The sequence below is a fragment of the Callospermophilus lateralis genome, chromosome 2, assembly GCF_048772815.1.
Source record: "Callospermophilus lateralis isolate mCalLat2 chromosome 2, mCalLat2.hap1, whole genome shotgun sequence".
Classification (NCBI taxonomy): Eukaryota; Metazoa; Chordata; class Mammalia; order Rodentia; family Sciuridae; genus Callospermophilus; species Callospermophilus lateralis.
Window position 1 is genome coordinate 147,637,439 of NC_135306.1, and position 21,645 is coordinate 147,659,083.

A 21,645-nucleotide genomic window follows, 5' to 3' on the forward strand; every position below is an offset into this window, starting at 1 on the left:
ACCCTGACCTCCCGACTTCCCTTCCAGTCTTTCAGTCCTCATGGCATGTCTCTTGGGGGACATGAAGGCTCAGGGCCATCACCACCCTGGACCTTGGGACTTCAGTCCCCTTTATGATCCCGTTACACCTCTGTCCTATCACACCCAACACAACCCTGCTCTCTACCCCAACACTGAGAAACTGGTGACAGATTTGTTCTCTTCCTTCTGCAGCCATGTGTCCCCTCCCTTCCCCATCTCAGGAGGTCTCAAGTCTTGCTCATCAGACAAAGACCATCACAACCCCACCTCGGCCACCGCCACTCCCATTCCCAGCCCACCCCCCTTGCCCTTGCTCAGGCCTCTGGGGTCTTCTTTGCCAACACGGTATACCTTTCAGACCCTATCTATCTCCTGGACCCCTTCCCCATCCTGACCCCACCCTTGACATCTGAGACCCAACACTCAAAAGTTGTCCCCTCCCTCTTAGGCCACTGCTTTCATCCCCTCTATGTGTTCATCTTCCAAGAGCCATCTCTAGGTGATGACACCAGGACTCCATCCCAGCTGTAGCCACCCCATTGCTTCAATGCCCACATCTCTGCCTCCAGCCTCACCTGTCCTGGACATTCGACCCTTTGTCCCCAACCAGAGGTCTCCCAGGGTCTAGAGAATTCATTTAGTGAGCAACTGGGCTGCAGATCCAGCTTGAACTTGGAAGAGCATCCCTGGGTCCTGACCAGGAGTTGGAGCTGAGGAGGGGCAGGAGCCACTGGGGAGGCCAAGTCTGTGGGGCAGGGAATGATCCCCCTCCCCCCCGGCCCTTAAATCTCCCATTCCACAGCCCTTGGAGCTGTCCTCTGGGACCACCTGCCACTCAGCAGCCTGACACCCAGGCACCCCTCCTCTGCAGGAGCCACGCTTCTTCCCCTACCTGCCCCCACCCCACCAAGCCCACCTCAGTGATGCTCCTCTGTCCCCACCCAAGCACCCTGGTCTCCCCCTGGGGCCCTGCTGCCACTTGGGCCCTGGTTCTGGCAGCTCTTCCTCCTGATTTCTCCAACCAGTTTCTCTGGCCTGTGACCTCTCACCTCCCAGTTCCTGCTTCCCCTATTCTCCAAAGAACAATTATAAATGCCTATTTCATGGGTGGTGCTGCTGGGTGCAGGGTGTGGTGCAAACTGTGGGCTCTCAGTGAAGGCCTGGGGACGGGCAGCAGCACAAGCTAAGCTCAGCCCCAGGTCTGCGGGCCTTGCATGCAGCCACCTGACCCCTTTTCCTGGCAAACAGGGCAGTTTGCTCACCTGGTCAAGACCCCCTAGTGAGGCAGAAATTCCTGTTTTCAACCAAACATGGTCACAGCTGCCAACTAGGTCATCAGAGCATCCGGCTTCCCAAGTTTTCAGCAAGTTCCAGGGAGGCCCTCGAGTGCCCAGTGTCACTGGTTCGTTCAATTCAGTGAGCTGTCATGGCACCCCCCAGCAAGGCCGGGCACACGCCAGCTACCTATCTTCTCACCCCAGGTGCTAAGTCCCCCAGGCCTGGGCTCTGGTGTCTGCTTCCTGTGCCCCTGTCCTTCTGGCTCACAAGAGCCTAGGAGGCCAGGTGCCTGCTGCCCCCAGCCCCATCTCTGCCTCCCACAGTGTGGCCCCCATCTCTGCCTCCCACAGTGTGGCCCCCATCTCTGCCTCCCACAGTGTGGCCCCCATCTCTGCCTCCCACAGTATGCTCAAAGCTGACAATTATTGAGCACGGCTGGGCAGACCCGGTGCTGAGCACTTGATGTTCACTGTCGTGTTCGATTCTAACTTTTTACAGAAGCCGACACTCCAGAACTGAGGCTTGAACCCAGGTTTGTCCCGTAGGGAGCCATCAATCTTAACCATTAAGTGGCCCTGCACCCTGACCTCCCCAACGCCAGGCTCTCCCCTCCCTCCCTGGAAGGTCTCACCCACTGATCTTCCTGCAAACTCCTTCTCCTACCCCTGCCCTACCACCCCCTCCAGGAGGACTGCCCAGGTTTACCTCCTGGCCCTCAGCCCCGGCCACCTTAATCATAGCACACTGGCGCAGCTCTGGGAGGGAGGCCCTATTCAGGAGTTCTCTCTCTGTGTCCCCAGGGCCTGTGAATAAACACAGGCAGAGAGCTCAGAAAAGATTTCTTGAATGAATGGCTCCTGCCCTCCAGGACTTATAAACTCATAGGATTAAGACCAGCCCTCAGACAGACCCAGGGACCTGGAGAGAACCCAGAGCAGGACACAGGGCGTGGGCGGTCCAGGGGCAGCAGCAGGCAGTGGGGAAGCAAAGTAAGAATGTGTGCTGACCACCCTCCCTTCTTTGGTCCTATCTCATTCCTTTTTTCCTTCCTCCCTTGGTCACCCCCACACACACACACACACACACCCGCTATCTCACTGGAAACAGTTGTGGCTGAGAATGGGGAGGGGTGGCGGGTGGCGGGGAGGGAGGCCCCAGCTGTTTATAGGAACTGGAGCGGCTCCATCCATCAGCTCTGTTTGGAGCTGGAGACCAAGCATAATAAATACCTTGGCTCCTCCCCAGCTGTGCTTTCCCTGAACTTGGCCATCTGAACTCCAAATCTCTCTGGCCTGCTGGTTCTCAGGATCCAGCTTCCAATCCACCCCACCCTGCCCCCACCTCCTTCCAGGCTGTCCTGGAACAAGCCCTGCCTCTGGGACTGGAAACCGGGCTGAGTCTAGGCTCTGCTACTCCTTTGCCCTTGGAGCAAGGGCCATGCCACTCATCAGTGCCCCCATTTCCCCATCTGTAAAATGGGCTCGAAACCGTCACCCTTGCCCTAACTCACAGAGGTGTTCACTTGTCAGGCCAACATGGCAAGAGTGACCACACAGTGCTAGATCCTGGGCCTGCGGGACACATGGGAACAGGTAAAACCACAGCCCAAGCTAGCAAGTGGTCACTCTTGAGGCAGGTCCAGAGTTTGCGCTTAGGGAATGTGCAGATGGGAACAGCCCTTACAGCTGGAGGAGTGAGGGAGACTTGGAGGATATCTGACTGCCCACAGGAAGGGCGGGATTTCACACATACACACTGGGAGAGGACCAGGCAGACAAGCTGGGCAGTGGGAGATCCTGGGCACAGAAGGGAGCCTGCCTCTGTCCAGCCTCCACCCCATCACTGACAGTGTGTGCCATCTGATCCTCTAGCATCTTCCTCTCAGATCTTCCAGCCTTCTGGAATTTTCCCTCCTTGCGTGGAGAGCTTCCAGCTCACCCAGCTCTGCTCTCCCAAGTTGTGGATGCATTCCCAGAATTCTGCTGTCATGTCCCCACTCCTACCCCCATCCCAAGAAAAGCCACCTATAAAGTAGAAGACTCAGAGTGGGAAAAGCCATTGGTCAATAGCACATGTTTCTGGTATGAATAAAGGAATAAATGAAGAAAGGAGTGAATGAAAGAGTGAGTCAAGGAAAAAGAGAATGAGTGAGTAAGTTAATGAAAGCAACCAATATTTCTTGAGCCCTGCCACAGTCCACACTGTGTGCTGGGTGCTAGACGCACAAGGTCCCTCTCTTTGAGGCACTTACAGCTTATTAAAGAAATAGACATTAAACACACACACACACACACACACACACACACACACACACACAAACAATGGCAAATTGTGACATGTGCTATGAAAGGAAGTAACAGGGAGACAATTTGGATGGGGAGGGACTCAGAGGAGTCCTCTGAGGATGTGCTCTGAAGGCTGAGACTTGGGAGGATGTGAATTGAGAGAGCAAGGGAACCAGTGTTCCCATAGCCTCTTCCCCTCATTCCCATGAGTTTGTCAAAGTGCTTGGGAAGAGCAGGGACTGAACTCTGAGGTTTGCTGCTCTGCACGGAAGGCAGTCCCCAGCCCGGCGCCTCGGTACCTCGAGTCCCATTCTGGAGTCATAGCAAAAACCTTGGAAGGCCACGTACGGGACAGAGGGGGTGATGGTCAAGGGCCCCAGGAGTCACGCATTGTGGGGCAGAGGGCTAGCTGGGTTGCAAGGGGAGAGAGTGCAGCTCCAAAGGCCCCGACTTTTAAATGGTTATTGTTTTTGTTATTTTGGTTGATGATGGTCTGGCCTTCCTCGTCCCTTTCCCCACCACTCTGTCAGCCTGCAGGGTTGGCCCCTTTCACTCCGGGGAACCCATATTAAGATTCTCACATGGGGCTGGGGATGTGGCTCAAGCGGTAATGCGCTTGCCTGGCATGCACACAGCGCTGGGTTAGATCCTCAGCACCACATACAAATAAAATAAAGATGTTGTGTCCGCCAAAGACTGAAAAATAAATATTAAAAAATTCTCTCTCTCTCTCTTCTCAAAAAAAAAAAAAAGATTCTCACACATAACCCTTCCTGTTTTCTCCACAATCAAGTAATTGTGGACAGATGCAATACACTATGTACACACACACACAGTGATATTGGCAAGAATTTTAACACAGGAATAAGGATTTGGTATTTAAGCATTTGGGATCATTGTTTTATAAAAGTGAAATTGTTTTCTGTACACTCTCTGGCATTTTGCTTTCTTTTAAAAATCTACAGTACTTCAAAGACATTCTGCCCAAGAAACTGATAGAGCTCTGATTCATCTTGGACTGCACATAATAATATTCCATAGCGTTAATATTCCTTTATTTATTCACTCTTGAAAGATACTTCCTTTGTTATCTTTTCTTACAACTATAAACATGCTGTAATAAAATTCTTTTACATATGCCTGTTTTCTCTGGGGTTGTGTTCTGGTGAGATAAATACCTAGAAGGACACACACACACACACACACACAAACACACACACACACACATATATACATATGTTCATATACATACATTCATTGATCTAGAATTATATGTTAAATATGTAGGTTAAATTTATCTCACACACACACACATATAATTCTAATAAAACATCTTTTTTTTAAGTAATGTTTCACATTTCCATAATATGTGCTAGTTTCTTCTGCTCTGCTTATCTGCCAGAAATGCAGGTTTTAGCTTTGAGTGTAGAGTTCTCATTGTTCTTTCTCGTTGGACTTCCCTACTCTGTGTCTGAGATTTTTGTCTCTTCGCCATCTGTATTAACTGCTCCGTGAACTGCTCAATCTGTCCTTTGCCTAGTTTTCTATTGAGTTCCTTTTTCCTTGTCCATTCGTAAAACGTCATTGTACTGTGCAGATATTAAAGTTGGACTAATGTTTCATAGCACTGGTCTCCATCTCTGTCATTTGTCTGCTGACTCTGCTTAGGTCTCTTCTACGGTGTTTTCTAGAGCCTCACTTTTCTTTTAAAGTGTCTCAGTTTGATTAAGTTTTATGAAGATTGCTCCTACAGTTGTCTAAATTTTCTCATAAGATCTTTTTCTTGTTTTCGTTTTTACATTCAAGTCTTTAAATAATCTGAAATGTACTTTTGGTTATAAAGTTGGGTAGTTATCAAATTTCACTTGCAAATGAACAGCAGCTGTGTGTCAGTGCCATTTATTAAATGGTCACAGGCCAGCCTATCAAATATTAAATTCTGATACAGATGTTTATTTATCTACTTCTGAATTTCCTATTCTGCTGTTTTACTGGTTAATTTCTCTATTCCTATACCAATATCCCAATGATTGGTTTTAGAGTTTGTTCTGATACCTGCAAGGCAAGGCAAATCCTCTTGCACTGTTATTTATTATTTTACATAGTGTGTGTGTGTGTGTGTGTGTGTGTGTGTGTTGCTGGGGACTGAACCCAGGGCCTTGTGCATACAAGGCAAGCACTATACCAACTGAGCTATATCCCCAGCCCACTTTGTGTGTGTGTGTGTGTGTGTGTGTGTGTGTGTGTGTGTGTTTTAAAGGTATCTATTCTTCCATATAAACATTGAAATCATTGCCCTTTGTTTGGAATTAATTTGGGGAGGTTTGACATTTTTATGACAGTATATCTTCCCATCTAAGAGCATGGTTCTGTTTTTCCATTTGTTCAGATCTTGTGTTGCATCCTTTCACAAGATTGTATATCTTTCTTCATATGGACTTTGTCTTTCTTGTTAAATTTATTCCTGTGTTAAAATTCTTGCCAATATCATTATTTCCTTCAGTTTCTCTGTTGTATAAACTGAAAAAGGTAATTGATTTTTGTATATTTATCTTGTATCCAAGAACCCTATTGATTTTTCTTAATATATAGTTTTTTCTTTTGTTTTGCTAGAGGCCCTGGGTCTTCTGGGCCTACAGTCATTGAATTACTTTGTTGACAACTCCCCTGACCTTCTCACCACAGTGTCACCTGCATTTTGCCATTTTTCTCCTTACCCAGCCTGCAGCCAGGTTTCAGAGACTCCCACTGTACACCACCGAGCTCCTTCTCCCACGACCTTCCTTCCAAGGGTGGCTCCCTGGTTTGCAGAGGCAGGGTAGAGGGCTCCGCAACCTTGCTACTTGATTCTGTTGAATGAGTTTGTTCCCCCTCGTTGGAATTCTGTTTTCCTCTTTGACCAAAGGTTGAAGACTGGTGGCCTATGAGCCATATTTAGCCTTCAGACATGCTTTATTTGGCCCACACAGTAGTTTATAAAAATTGTTTTTGATTAGTTTCCAACATTTAAAAATTGAAATAGTTGTTTTATATGGGAACACATAAAATCTGGAGTCCTGATTTTTCTTCAAACTCTGGAAAAACTGAGAATCTGGGTCCTCAGCGGGAACTGTGAAACTGCTTCTCCCACCTGGAAAGTGAAAGGGAGGGGGTCAGCCTGTCCTCTCTCCACCCCCAGCACCCGACACACATCCTGGCTCACATAGGGATCAGGAAAGTTTAATTTCTTTCCTTCAGTATCATGAAGAAATTTTGAAGAAATGTGGGTTAGCCATATCATAAGCATTCTGAATTTTCTTGTGCCACCGACCCCTCGGCAGTTTGGTGAAGACAGTGGACCTCTTCTCAGGATAAGAAAATTACCCAAGATTACAAAGGAGACCAATTCTATTGAATGCAGTCATCAAAATATTAAAACATAAGTTAGAATCTAGACATACATGTTTTTTATCAGCATATTACCAAACAAGATCTAGTGGCAGTTCTAACAACTACTGTAATTGTGCAGTTCTGATGAAAATGAATGATATATTGAAAGATCTGCCCCAATCATAACAAGGCATGAAATCATCTGTGATTTCTGCTGGTGACAGAACTGCTAAAGTCACAGGTACTGCTAATACTCCAGGGACCTGTGGCCTATATTCAAGATGGAGAGAGTGATTAGGTTTCAATGAGAGGCTTATGGTGAAAATAAAGATGAAATTTTTTCTCAACCAAATTCACAGACCACAGGAATTCTACCACTGGGGTCCTGTGGATCTCAGATTAAACGTCTCCTTCAGGAGAAGGTGCTAAGGCAGTGAGAACTGAGTCACAAAGAAACACAATTTGGTAGAAACTGCCCAGTCCTGGGTGAAGTCATTTAGGGCAGGGTTGGGGTGTAAATTAGATCACCTTTTCTGGAGGTCTCTTTGGCAATATGTTCTAAGAATCTTAAATATGCCAATCTGCTTTAATTCAACAATCTGTTTCTAGGAACTTATCCTAAGGAAATAAAAATGTGGCCAATAAAAAAAAAAATTGAGTGTGAGAATTTTTATCATAGCCAAAGAACACATCCAGCTTTTATGGGGCCTGAAGTTTACACAATTTAGGGCCCCCTTTAACACAGAGGATACAAAATTGTAAATATAAAATTGCTAGATTATTCCCAAGCATTTGAAAAGGTCTTGTGCAAAAGGAAGGGCCTTTCATCAACTTCGCAGAAATGCATTCCAAACATGGCATTTTTAATAATCATCTAAGGTTAGAAACAACCCAAACAGCTAACACTTGGGGATCGCTATAGTAAGTTATAGAATATCTGTACAAAGAAAAACAAATCAGTTGTTTAAAATGATATGAGCACTCAAGAACTGGGAGGTACTAGCAGCTCAGTGAGACCCTGCCTCTCAATAAAATACAAAATAGGACTGGGGATGTGGTTCAGTGGTTGAGTGCCCCTGAGTTCAATCCCTGGTACCAAGATAAATAAATTAATTAATTAATTAATTAATTAATAATAAAATTATATGAACATAGAATCTGTTTGCTGCCATGGAAAGATGCTCAGAATATAGTATAAATGAAAAAAACAGATTGTAATATGATATATGCAGTAAGACCCAAGTTTTTGCTAAAGTAACATTAGTCAATGTGTAATAGTGTATTAAAGGGGACTTTCATGCCTCAGAATTGTGACTATTTCCAAGAGCCTCAAAAGCAGCACCAGACACAATCAATCCAGCAGGGCATGGCAGAGTGTGACACCCCCACCCAAAGCAAGCCCTGGCCCAGGAGAGCTGGGGCTTTCCTTGGGGAGAGTGTCTCTGAGCCACACTTCACCCCACACCACTGAAGCTGCGCACAGGGCTCCCCTGGAGCATGGAGGACACAGAGCCTGACCCACCTCTGCCCTGGAAAAGTCAACGCAGGAGAGGCTGGGGGCAGCTGGCCCTGGTGGCTGCAAAGGGAGTGGCCTGTGCTTCCAGAGCTTGGCAACAAAGGAATGGAGGGCTTCCTAGATCGGCTGGACGCAGGGCCAGGCAGAGAGCATAAGCCAGCCTGAAAGATCCCTGCCCAAGAAGTCTGCTCTGTGGGACAAGGGACTCCTATAGAAAGACCCTCAGCCTAGTGGAGAGGCAGGGCACAGGTGGTCAGCTAGTAGGTGGGATGCCCAATCCCAGGAACTAACTGACCCACAAAGGAAGCTCCACACAACCCAAAGTATTTGACCCTTGTGAGCAGAGCCAGAGTTTGGGTATCTACCATCCAGAGAGGTCTAACTCCAGTCTACAATGATTCCATTCAGAGTCGAATTTGCATGAGCCCCCACCTCCCCTCACCCCACTCATCCTGATCCCTATTCGAAGAAACAGAACAGAAGTCAAGCAAGGCCCTTTCCTCACCACAGGGCTCTGGACTGGGTCTGGCTGAGAGTGGAGGAGAGAAGCTCTAAGATAAGTAAGAAATTTCAATTAGTTTGTTTAGCGAGGTGTGATTTCCAGAGGGTAAAATTCACCACTACTAATGATCAGTATCACAGTCAAGACAGAAAATACCACCATCACCTTAAAAAGTTTTTGGGTGCCCCTTCGTGGTGACCTCCTTTCTCCATTCCCAGACCCTGGCAATCACCGATGGGTTTTCTCCTGTAGTTTTGCCTTTTCCAGAATGTCAGATAAATGCAGTCACAAAATATGTAGCCTTTTGAGTCCAGTCTCTTTCTCTTAGTACACTGCATTTGAGATTCATCATGTTTCCCAAGCATCAGAGCTTCCTTCTTTTAACTGGGCAAGAACTCCATTGTGTGGGTGGCCACGGTTTGTCCATCCATTCACCTACTTAAAAGTGTTTGGATGGCTTCCAGGCTTTGGCAATTATAAATTAAGCCACCATAAATATTCACATGCAGATTTTTGTCTGAACATAAGCTTTTGTTTCTCTTGGGTAAACACCTAGAATAGGAGTTTGGGTCAGATGGCAGGTGCATGTTTATCTTTCAAGGACTTTGCCAAACTGTTCAAAAGTGACTGCTCAGTGTTTAGTTCCAACCAAGAATGCATAAGAGCTGCAGTTGCTTTGCATCCTGGCTAACAATGAGCACTATCAAGCCGGGAATGTTGGCGTACACCTATAATCCCAGTGGCTTGAGAGGCTGAGGCAGGAGGATCACAAGTTCAAAACCAGCCTCAGCAAAAGTGAGGCCCTAAACAATTCAGTAAGACCCTGTCTCTCAATAAAATATAAAATAGGGCTGATGTGGCTCAGTGGTCAAGCACCCCTGAGTTCAATCCCCAGTAACCCTCCCAAAAGAGGGCAGGATTCCACAATTAACACTATCATTTCTTTAACCTGTTTCATGGAGTGTAGTGGGAGATTAAGTGTTGTTCTGTTTTATTTTTTTTTAATAAAAAATATTTTTGGTTGTTTCCAAGTTTTGACAGTTACATATAAAGCTTCTAGAAACATCTGTGTATAGGTTTTTATGTAGACATAAGTTTTCAATCCACTTTTATTTTTTAGAGAAGTTTTAGGTTCACAGCAAAATTGAGAAGAATGTATGGAGCTCTGTATGCCCTCTGCTCCCCACCAGCCCAGCGTCCTCTGCTGTCAGTGTCCCCCCCGGCAGGGTGGTACATCTGTTACAATCAGTAACCTACCTGGACATGCCATTATCACCCTGGGTCCATCGTCCAGCTCAGGGCTCACTCTCAGTGTCTACAGTCAGATTTTTGACAAATGTCTAATGACATGTATCATATATCCACCATCATAGCTTCATATAGAACAGTTTCACTATCCTAAAAACTCCTCTGAGTTCTACCTATTTATTCCTCCTTAACCTTTTGTAATGACCGATCTTGCTATCTCCAGAGTTTTGCCTTTCCCAGAATGTCTTATAGTTGGAATCATACAGCCTTTTCAGATGAGTCTCTTTCACTTAGTAACATGCACTTAAGCTTCCTCTGTGTGTGTTTATGTGGCTTGACAACCCATTTCTTTGGAGTGCTGAATAATATTCATTGTTTGGATGGAGCACAATTTATTCACCCAGTCACTTACTGAAGGGTATCTTGGTTGTTTCCAAGTTTTGACAGTTATGCATAAAGCTTCTAGAAACATCTGTGAATAGGTTTTTGTGTAGACATAAGTTTTCGATCTTCTTGGGTAAATACCAAGAAGTGTGATTGCTGGAGCGAATGGTAAGAGTGAGTTCAGCTTTGTAAGACCTGCCAGTCTTCCAAGTGGCTGAACTATTTTGCATTCCTACCAGCAGCGATCAAGAGTTCCTGTTGCTCTGTATCCTTGCCAGTATTTGATATTATCATTGTTTTGGATTTTGTTCTACTTGGTGCATTGTGGTATCTCATTGTTTTAATTTAATTATTTTTTTTCCACAGTTTTGGGGATTGAACCTAGGGCCTCATGCATGTTAGGCAAGCTCTGGACCACTGAGCCACATTCCCAGCCCTTGGTTGTTTTAATTTGCAACTGCCTAATGATATGTGATGTTGAGCATATTTTCATATGCTCATTTGTCATCTGTATGTCTCCTTTGGTGAGATGTCTCTTCAAGTCTTTTGATCATTTGCTCGCTCTCTCTCTCTCTCTCTCTCCCTCTCTCTCTCTCTCTCTCTCTCTCTCTATATATATATATATATATATATATATATTTTTTTTTTTTTTTTTTGGTCAGTACTAGGGATTGAACCTGGTAACTTGCACACACTAAGCAAGTACTCTACCACAAGTACTACAAGTACTACCATGAGCTATATTCCCAATCCATTTATTTATTTATATTTTTTGAGACTAAGTTGCCCAGGGTTGGCCTTGAACTTGTGATCCTCCTGCCTTAGTCTCTGGAGTACTTGGGATTATGGACATGGTACATGCCTGACAGGTTGTTTTCTTATTATTGAGTTTTAAGAGTTCTTTTTATATTTTAATAGTCCTTTATTAGCTATGTCTTTCACAAACATTTTGTCCTAAAGACTCAAATAAAGATATTTTACTTGGCCTGGAATTATTTTCTTTAACATTTTTTTCTAACTTTTAGTTTTGAAACAATTTCAAGCTTGCAGAAGAATTTGCAAGAACAGTACAAATAACTCCCAAGAGACCTTCAACCACATTCACCAGCTGTTAACATTTTGCTTTGTCATTTGCTGTCTTTACACATACACATTTTTTCCTGAACCATTTGAAAGGAAGTTGCATACATCATTATCCCAAATATTTCAACATGTATTTCCTAAGAAAAACGACATTCTTTTACATAATCACTGTAGTTATCAAATTCAGGAAATTTAATATATAATCCCCAGGCAACTTCCAAATTTCATTCAATTTCCCAGTAGCATCCTTTACAGCAATTTTGCCTCTGATCAAGGGCCTTGTCTGGGATCCTGCACTCTATTGGTTCTTTATGTCTTCAGTCTCCTTTAATCCAGGACAGTTCTCAGTCTTTCACTGTCTCCTGTGACACCGACACTTTTGATCTGGACCAATTCTTTTATAACTAGGATTTCTCTTTTCTTTCTTTTTATTTTACTTTATTTTGCTCCTGAAGATTAAACCCAGGAGTGCTCTACCACTGAACTACATCCCCAGCCCCCCCTTTTTATTTTGAGGCAGGGCCTCATTAAGTTGCCGAGGCTGCCCTGGAACTTGTGATCCTCTTGCCTCAGCCTCAGGCTGTGCACCACCATGCCAGGCTGTAGAGAGATTTTCAATTTGGGCTTGTCTGATATTTCCTCTGTCAGATCTGCCTTTTTGGTGGTTATACCATTTTCTAAGAGATAAGAAGGAAAAAAAAGGGGGGGGATGCAGTTTTTCCTACTTTCAAACTTAGCACATAATAATTCACCTCTAATCACCAGACGACCAGTTCTTCTCCAGCAGACACCTGCTGGGTGCCCCCTGTGTCAGCTGGCTTCTGACACCATCTATCTGGAGATAGCATCAGATCTCACATGCTGAGGGCTCAGTCCCCAAGACTATCCCCAATTCAGATGCTGCTCACAAGTCCCAGGGTATGACCTGGGTTTCTGACTCATCCACTATAAGTTGGGGTTCCCACAATCCCCTCCTTAGGTTTGATTGATTTACTAGAACTGCTCATAGAACTCAGGGACCCACTTAAGGTAACCAGTTTGGCATGAAGGATATTATGAAGGTTACAGATGGAGAGATGTGGGGTGGGAGGCAAGGCACGTGGGAAGGGGTGCAGAGCTTCCATGCCCACTCTGAGTATACCACCTTCCAGAAGCTTCCATGTGTCCAGCCGTCAGGAAGCTCTCTGAGCCCTGTTTTCGGGGTTTTATGGAGGCCTCATTACACAGGTGAGGTTGACTACACCATCAGCATTGGCCATCAACTCAGCCTCAGCTCGGCTCAGCCCCTCCCTGGAGGTCATGCCTCTGTTTTTCCAGTGAGCAATCCCCATCCTGGGGACCCCCTGAGAGGTCCCCAGCAACTCATTCACAAAAATCAGATAGTCTTAGCACAGCAGAGATGACGAGGGTTTTAGAAGCTGGGCACCAGGAACTAGCGGCAGAGACCAAATGTATATGTCTTATTATATCACAGTATCTCACAGATCTCACCGAGGAAGTGTTTCTTAGTGAAAGAGACTCATCTGAAAAGGCTGGGTCTTTCTCGGGAAACCACATCAGGAAGCACTTTATACCAGCCCTTTATTTGGCCAACTTTTTAAAAATTCTTAAATAACTAAGCATGAGACTCTTCATTGGAATCTGACATACTTCTCTGAAAAGCTATGAGATATATTCAAAATATCATCATTCAGGACAGAGGAAGGGAGATACTCTTGCTAGAAAAATAAGACTGTTACACCATTTACTCCCCTGAGTATAGCTTTTAATATGTGTCATGTTGGGGGAAGACTAGAATGAAGATATTCACCAAAAAATAAGAGCAAGAGAGAAAGTTTTCAGATGATTTTTATTTATTTTATTTTTTATTTTTATATTTTTTGGTACCAGGGATTATTTTTTTTAATATTTAATTTTTTATATAGTTGGACACAATACCTTTATTTTACCGCTGGGGTTATGGAGGTCTCATTACACAGGAGTTTTATGGAGTCACAACTGAGTCAACAACCACTCTCTACCACTGAGTTACAACCCCAGCCCCGGTACCAGGGATTATTAAACCCAGGAGCATTCAACCACTGAGCCACATCCCTAGCCCTATTTTTTAATTTTATTTAGAGACAGAGTCTTACTGAGTTGCTTAGTGCCTCTCCATTGCTGGGGCTGGCTTTGAACTTGTGATCCTCCCAAGGTTCAGGGATTACAGGCATGCACCACTGGGCCCAGCTTTTATGTTTTTTTGTTTTTTGTGTTTTTTTTTTTTTTGAGACAGGGTCTTGCTAAGTTGCTTATGGCCTCCCTAGGTTGCTGAGGTGAACATTGAATTCACAATCCTCCTGCCTCAGCCTCCCAAGCCATCAGGACTACAGGTGTGCACCACTATGCCTGGCAATTTTTATTTTCTTCTTTTGCATATCCTTACAGTGTATTCAAACCCAACAATATTTAACTTAGTCACCCATCACCTCCAAACTCAGCCTTCTCATTCTTCTTTAAACTACACTTTGGCTTTGATGCTCCAGGGAAAAGAAGATAACAAACAGGCAAGAAAATTAAAATCATGCAATCTTTTCTTATCAGTTTTCAATACTCCAGGTCCCTCTTCTTAAAGGACAAGGTCATATTTTACTGTATGTCATTTTCACTTTATACCCACAAGATTCATCACCATTGCATTTCAGTTAACTTGTAGAACTCATAAGTGATTATAAAAACTTGATATTTAAAAAGGTGGAAAATGTCTGCTTTCATGAATTGACATTTTGAGTTGTGGACCAGAAACCTTACCAGCTCGAGGTGGGGGAGCTGGTTCCTTTGCTCTCTCACCAAAAGAGTCGCTGTCAGACAGGGGGCGGGATGGTGTGATTTATGTCATCATGGAAATTCTCAGCGTGGCATCTTCAGAAGGAGGAGGAGCTTGGGGACTTGCATCTCAAAGGGGAAAATACCTCGAAGTCAGCTGTCGGGCTGGCATTTCTTCCTCTGTGTCTCATCTTGTCTCCATCCTCACACCCATGAGGGTGTCAGCCTTCATCACCTCTCACCTGCTCTCGGCCCCAGTCACACCTCCCTGGGCTCCTATAATGTGCAATAGAATAATCTTCCCAGAGCCCTGCTATTGATACCTCTCCTTCCCGTGGCTCCCCGCTGCCCCATCGCCCTCCCAAATTAGGTGCATTCTCCAGATTCTGGTGCCCTGACATCACATTCCCCATCTTCCATCCCTACCTTATTTCTCATTACTACAGCATCTACAGTCCAGCTGCTCATGCTGTCCCCGGCCTGCCCTTGCCCAGCCTGCCCTTGATGGTGCTGCCTGTGCTAATGTGAACAACCCCCGAAGGGCAAGCACCAGATCTACCTGTAGCAAGAGGTCTTCAGCAAACATTGCCTGTACACATCTAGAGGCCAGGCGGTGTGTCAGACCCTGAAAGCACCACACTGAGAATGACCCAGGCTCCGCCCCCAGGGTCGACTGTCAGGAAATGTAAACACATGAACATAGCAATAAAGGCTGGGATCAAGGGGGATGATGCAAAAATTATATTTGCAACAGAAAAATAAATTGTCCTTTTAGGGGGTGTGTCAGTTTGCTAGCTGCTATAACAGAATGCTACAGACTGGGTGACTTCACCAACAGGAACCGATCATCTCGTGGTTCTGGAAGTTGGAAGTTCAAGATCAAGGTGTCAGATATACCCACTCCCTGGAAGACCCCAGGGAAGGATTTGTTCCGGGACTCTCGGTACTACTGCAGCTCGTAGCAGCATAAATCCAGTCTTCACATGGCATTCTTCCTGTGTGAGTGACTCTGGGCCCAAATTTCCCTCTTTGTGTAAGAACACCAGTCATATCAGATAGGGCCCCCCTACTTCAGTATATACCCAACTGATTACCCTCTGCAATGACCCTGTTTCCATATGAGATCAGATTCTCAGGACCTGAGGGTTAGGACTTCAATGTATGAATTTGGTGGGGGGTCAAATTGCAACCCATAATATGTGAATAGAGCCCAGAACCCAAGGGGCAAGAAAAAGTATGAAGGAATTAAACTGGAGGTGCAGCGCTCAGGTGAGAAAAATGGTGGAAATGGTGGGGTCAGAAAAGGGATTCAAGGAAAGATAGCAACAGCTAATGGGAATTTCAAAAATAAACAGATCAATAAATGACTGCTGTGTCGTACGCAATGTAAGTCCTTCCTGCTGTTTCCACAAAATCTCTTTTGGCCACCTGCAGTGAAATTGGGGTGTGGATTGCTGATGTACCAGTCCCAAACTGGGACCTGGAAAAAATTCACACTGCACACAGGTTGTCAGGGCTGCTGGGTAATTGTAGGTGACCCAGGTGCCACCAGGCATGGAGAAAATGGGGGTGATTCTGGCTGAGGCAGTGAAGTGAGAGTCTGCAAAGCCACCTTCCTGTGGGAAGAAAGAAACTGACAGACTCAACATCAGAAAGCCAAATCTATTGCTTTCTTGGGTTGCTCTTGGTTCTCGTAGGCATTTCTGTGAGGTAGAAATGATTATCCCTATGCTGAGAAGGACACTGTGGCTCTTGGGTGATGTGATTTGCTCAGAGTTCCATAGCTGGTATAAACTGAAGCAGGGTTTGAACTCATCTGCCTGCAAAGCCCATGCTCATTCCACGACGCCCTGGGTGAACTCTGAGAACAACCTCTTCTTCAGCAACCTGGGCATCTCATACACAGCTGGCTCCAGCAAGCCACATGGATTTTTCCAATGAAGGAGTGTTTATATGCAGCCACCCTGTCTTGCACTGGATTTCAGCTGCCCCCCCACCCAGGGTGAACAATTCCTTGCTAATCCAAGGTCACCCACAGCCAGCATCTACACCAAGCTTGAGCTACAAGTTTCCAAAGCTGCTGCAGACTCTTTGACACCATGGGAACTTGCTTAGGCAGCCATATGGCCCAAATATCCAGAAGCCCTTACCAGTAGGGGCTGGAGTTAGCAGATCAATTTCTAGCTTCCATTTTGTGGATGATTCCGAGTCCTTCTGTGGATTCCACAGGGTCCTGGGGGAATGTGCCCTGTTGTCCACAGTGGAGACTGATAAAACACACACTGGTATGGGGTTTGCTTCCTTCTCCATCCTCCTCTCCCCATTCCCTTGCTCCTGCCTCTTGAAATCACCTCCCCAGTGACTACTTGCCCCAAATCTTTGTCTCATGCTCTGCTTCGGAGGAATCTAGACTAAGACAGTGATGAACTGGTGGGAAGGTGCCTCTTTCCAAGGGGGTATTCTGTAGTTGACTACAGCACGGTGTACGTGAAGAAGCCAGCAAAGCTGATGGAACATCCGATAGCATTTCTCTTTAGAGGTAAAGTTGGAAAGGAAGGCCTGGGGCGTATCACAGATTTTGAGCTCCATTTAAGAGCAGAAGGGACATGCTTAGATTTGTACTTCTGGAAAGTCGCTCCGGCTGCTGAATGGAGGATGGATTGGAAGAGTCCAGCCTGAAATCAGGAAGATCAGGCCGCTGTCATCATTAAGTGTAGCTGGTGAGACCCAGCTTGGGGAGATGGCCATGGCCTGGGGAGAAGACAGCAGAGTAGGACTTGGCAAGAGTCCGCATAGGCTCAAGCCCTGAATGGAGAGGAAGACCAGTCAGGCCTGGCGCCAGCCTTCTGGTGCCTTCCCTTGATGGAGGGTCAATGGGCCAAGGAGCAAGGGAGGAAGGGAATGTGTTGGTGTCAACTTCTCATGGTTACAGAAGTCTCTGGAGCACGTGGAGGTCTGTGTGTGGCACTCAGGAGGGAGGTGGGGCTTGAGGCAGACTTGAGAAATATTCATCCGGTGACCTCAGCTGTGTCCCTCCCTCCTGGCCTGTTCCCACTGTTAAACCAGAAAATGTTGCCCAGGAAAAAGCATTGCCCAGGGGACTCCTATGGCCCTGAAGCCCCGCAGAAGGAGCCTCTCCCTGGTTTCTAGCCCCTTCCTTACCCCCAACTTGGGTCTGGGGAGCAGACAAGCCTAGGACCAGATCACTGCTCCCCCAAGACCTCCTGGCAGGGCCCAGTATGGCCCAAATATCTTCTCAGATTCTCCAGAGAAGAGGGACATAGGAGGACCAAATGCCTGCCCGTGGGAACCTCCCTCTCATTGTCTCCACAGCAGCACCAACAAATTCCAGAGGCTCCAGGGAAGCAGATTTTGTCAGGTCACTGCCCTGTCTCAGGAGAGTGTGGATGGGTGATGCTGGAGACAGGGAGGGAGACAGAACTTTTGTGTGTGTGTGTGTGTGTGTGTGTGTGTGTGTTGCTGGGGATGGAACCCAAGGCCTCACATGAGCTAGGCAAACACTCTACCGCTGAGCTACATCTCCAGCCCAAAATGGAAAATTTTGATTCAAAGGTCTGGCCATGGTGCCTTATTAGGCAGGACTCCCATAGGACATGGGGGGATCCCTTGAGGGAATCTGCAGACCAGGCCAAGGGAAGGCAGGGTGACAGGAACAGCAGGGTGAAGGGGCACCTGGAGAGCTGCAGCAGCAGGAAGCCATTACCACAGCAGGTCTGCAGAGCCGAGGGGCAGGCATGTGTGTTGGGCAATCTACCTGGTTCTTGGGGCCACCCAACAGCAGCTGTGGCACCAGAATGCAGCTGCTGCCAGACTGTGGCCATGCAAGGAGGAGCAGGGGGCGAGTGCTCCCACCTCTGTCTCCTGCTCACAGACCCCTTGCTACAGCCTCCTGTGGGCCGAACCTAAGAAAAAGGAGGAGCAACCACAGCAATCAGCACAGAGAGCCCCCCAGCAGGACAGTCCTGGGGTCAAAAGGAGAATGGCCGCAGTAGCATGGGGCTTGAGAGAGCCTCTCAGCTCCCCACTCAGCAAATGCTCCAAGAGCTCTTTCTGTGGGGGGCCGCACCTTCTCACCTGCAGAGCAGGAACCAAGATGACTGGGCCTAACACACAGCAGACTCCCTGTACCTCCCTGCCCTCATCTGGGCTCCACCCATATTTTATTCATCATCAAGCACCGCACCCCATGGACCCAAGGACCCTCCCTACCTTCTCCAATCTCGAGGGGCCTCCAGTTAGATGGCTGCTTTTTGAAGCATCCTGAAGTGCAAGGTTTGGAGTCTAAAGATCCAGGTTAGGTCCCAGCTCCATCCTGTACCTTTCGTATCCAAACTTTGATTTCCTCACCTCTCAAAAAGTCAACATTAAAAATGTCATCTTTATTATTTTTATTCATGTCCTTAGAATCTCTTCCCCATGGGCCCTGAGACTTCAGTGTGGAGCTGCTTGCACTAGATGACCAAGGACAGATTGAGCTTTTACAGGACATGGGAGGATATAGAGCACGTTTAGAGGGTGCATCTTGTGTACATCTGCGTTTCTTGTACCGAGGACAATGCCCTACTCCTGGGTGCAGGATGAATGATGAATGTCTGTAAAATTAGCAAATTCTCCTCAGCTCTCTCTGCATTCTGGGTACCCAGACAAAGCCTGCTGCTTGTGTGTGTGAGATCAGGACATGAAGGAATGACTGAATTCAGAGGGCCCCAAAGAACGTGTTTGGGTGTGGGGTTCCCGGCCTAGTCCCTAAGGGCCAGTCCCTCTCCTCTCCTGCACGCAAGGAGTCAGGGCCTTGGCACAGCTGCAGCCAGCTGGCACCAGGTCCCGGTGAGAGTCATTGTTTGGCCAAAACAGGAAGCCGCCCGAGGGGAAGTGTGGCCTCGCCTGAGTGAACCCCTGAAGAATGGCCCCCAAGAAACTTGGGGACGTGCTAGCAGGCACGAGTCGTTTTGCAGCTGTCCCTCCCGCACGCAGGCTGGGGAGGGGGGCCCTCACTCAATGCTTAGGGCCTGGTGCAGAAGACGGGGCTGAGAACCAGGGGACTGGGTTCTAGTCCTGTGTGACCTAGAGCAGCTCACCACCTCACTCTGGACACATTTCTTTATCTGTAAGCACATGCAAACTGTGCTTTGGAGTTAAATGGCTCCAGGTCTGGCCATCTCGGAGATTCAGGACCCTGACTCCCTCTGACTGCTCGTTTCCCGTGGTCTTCCAGGGCTTGGTGCAGATGAGGCCCATAGAACGAGCCCTTTCCCAGCAGACGGGAAGCTGGATACTTCCACAGCACTTCACAGATATTAAAGCACCTGTCCTCATCTCACTTGACCCTCCTCTCAACAAATATGCCAAGAGGTACTAAAGTGGGGCTCGGGGTTCCATCTGACAGAGAGGACGCAGAAGCTCAAGCCTGGGATCCAAAGCCACACCATTGCTCTTGGACCCAGCCAGGCTCTGGCAGCCCTTGGGAAGCCTCAACGATGAGTTCGTTCATGTAGCTCCCGCTGGAGGCTGGCGGTTCTGGTGGTCAGGGCCTGGGAGCCCAGAGGAGGCAGCAGCCCTGACTGAAGGAGCCGTCCAGGAGCGTGACGGGCAGCTTGGGCCTGGTTTGTTTGCTGAGCACTTAGTTTTCTCAATTCAGGCTCTGCTGCTTACCTCCTGTGTGGTCCAAGCAAGTCACTCCCCTTCTCTGGGCCCGAGTCCTCCCTGGTGATCTAGAGATGGTCCCTGTCCCGCTGACCCCAGGCTGTGTGGGCAGCTGCTGGGGCCCCCAGGTTCATCGTCATGTGGGTGTGCTGCTCACTCACCAGCAATGGATTCCACTCCTCCTTCCTCAGAGAACCCCGATTCTGTTGGGATAGTCTCCCCACCCCCAGGTTTAGCCCAAGATCCCAGTTAACCTAAGCCAATCAGTGCATGGCATGCCGGGAGGGGCCCTGATTGGCTGGAAACATGACTTCATTCAGACCAAAGAAAAGGACTTACAAGTAAGGGATGGGAGAGATGCCCTCTGGGGCTCAGTCCTGCTGAATAAGCACATAGCCCCCCACTGCCACTGGCCACCATCTTTCAAGCCCAAAGAGACCAACAGCCATCTTGGGGCCACAGGAGAATCAGCTGAAGGTGGGAGAGAATAGCAGGCCTTGTTGTTGAGGACCCCAGGGCTGCTCTGGACCTGCTCTGGACCTGCAGCAGGCAGAGACGCTTTCCTCAAGTAGCCCGTTGGAGGCAGGGTTTGCTTTTACTTGCAGCCAAAGTCATCTGTGTGGCCACCATCACCCCACAGTCTCTGATGCGCAGAGCGGGACGAGTCCGCCCTCCCCCACGTCCTCTCACTGGAGGGCAGTTGCGAAACCCCTGGGCACCCTGCCAGGGCTGAAGAAGACTCGTTCACGGCTTTTTGGAAGCTCTGCATTCTTTCCTTTCTGCTCCTCCAGCCAGAGACAACTCTTCCCTCCCAACAGCTGGCCCCTGGCCTGGGCCCAGGCCCCCGCCACTGACATTAATGCTGCAAGATTGATGGAGTGGGGAGACGGAGAGCCAGGACCCCGAGACCCGCCCTGGCTGCTCCCTCTGCTCAGCCTCTGTTTCTCCCTCTCCTCTTCCCTCCAGGACCTCGGTCACTTTGCCTCAGGATCACAAAGTTTTCAAAACACAAAGGGCCGTGGAGATGACCTAACGCAACCTCCATGGGGTACAAAAATAGAAACCGAGACCTGTCCCAGGTCACACTGAGCAGGGACTGGAACCCAGGTGTTCTGAGTTCTGGTTCAGGACTCGTCCCCGCCCACCACAGAGAGGTTGTAAGTTACCTTGGCTTTTTCTGTTTTGTATCCCACACGTCTCTGATCTCTTATCTGCCTTTTGTCTCCATTGCCACTGTGCTGGTCCAGGAGTCCTGGTCTCCAGTCTGGGTGGTGGCCTTTCTAAAGTTGCCCAGTTCTCATCTGCAGCCCTGCCTCCCACCCAGCAGCCAGAGGGATCGTCCTTAATGTGGACCTGTCATTCCCCTACTTAGCCGTCTAAGGACAAGATCTAGGATCCCTAACCCAGCTTAGAGGGCCTCATCTAGGAGGTGAAACCTGTGTTCCCACTACGGCACTCAACTGTTGACCCCTCCAGGAAGCCTTCCCAGG